The sequence below is a fragment of the Sinocyclocheilus anshuiensis genome, unplaced genomic scaffold (genome assembly GCF_001515605.1).
Source record: "Sinocyclocheilus anshuiensis isolate Anshui unplaced genomic scaffold, SAMN03320099.WGS_v1.1 scaffold6310, whole genome shotgun sequence".
Classification (NCBI taxonomy): Eukaryota; Metazoa; Chordata; class Actinopteri; order Cypriniformes; family Cyprinidae; genus Sinocyclocheilus; species Sinocyclocheilus anshuiensis.
In genome coordinates, this window is record NW_015544699.1 from 2010 (window position 1) to 3091 (window position 1082).

Consider the following 1082-nt stretch of genomic DNA (forward strand, 5'->3'; position numbering starts at 1 on the left):
TTATTATTATTATTAATAATAATAATAAAACATATAGGCGCACAATAAAGTAGTATCATTAAGAAATTCGCATATTAAACTGAAGTTTTACTAACAAAATGACAATTTTGTTTATAAAATTTGTAACGCAAATATAATGGATTTCCCCTTTTAAAACGATGGTAGTTTGTGGTTCATTGTAATTAAAACAGATCAGTCATAAAGTAGTCCAATGGCAAATTCGCATTTATTAAATCTCTAACTCGTATTAACAAATTGAAGAAGACGGAGCCTATACTTGCGTTGTAACCCAAATAAATAAGGTTTCCCTTATTTAAAATGAATGCTTAAGCTTTCCCTTATTTAAAACGAATGCTTAGTTTGTGGTTCATCGTTATTTTTTTTATGAAAACACAGCAACAAAGACCAACTCAGTTATTTTAAACGAAGAAATTAAATGTTTATTAACTAAAGTTGTCTTGCGCTTTTGGATCCGCCACCAGTCATTTCGCTTCACTCTCGTCACGTGACTCCTGCGGCTCCGAGCTGCTTGGAGCGGCGCCTCAGAACTGTAGCGTCCCACGTCCAGCTGAACTACATTGATTTTATTTGTTTTATTTCTTGTAACACCGACTACAGGACAAAGCCTGTGTATTGCACACATATAACTTCGCTCCTGGGAAAACTCGACAACCCCCCACCCCCCTTTTTTTTCCTCAGCACCCCCTGCTCAAAATACGTTCCCGCGGCTACGAAAAAGCCTTCGCTTCACTCTCGTCACGTGACTCCTGCGGCTCCGAGCTGCTTGGAGCAGACGCGCGGCCCCTCAGAACTGTAGCGTCCCATGTCCAGCTGAACTAAATTTATTTTATTTTTTTATTTCTTGCAACACCGACTACAGGACAAAGCCTGTGTATTCACACTTATAACTTCGCTCCTGGGAAAACGTTTTTTTCCTCAGCCACCCCCTGCTCAAAATACGTCCCCGCGGCTATGGTGGTAGCTACTCAAGAACTGAGAACCACTGAGGTAGAATCATAGACTGTATAAAAACATGGACGTAGTGTCCGTGACGTCACCCGTAGATTTCCGAAGAGCGTTTT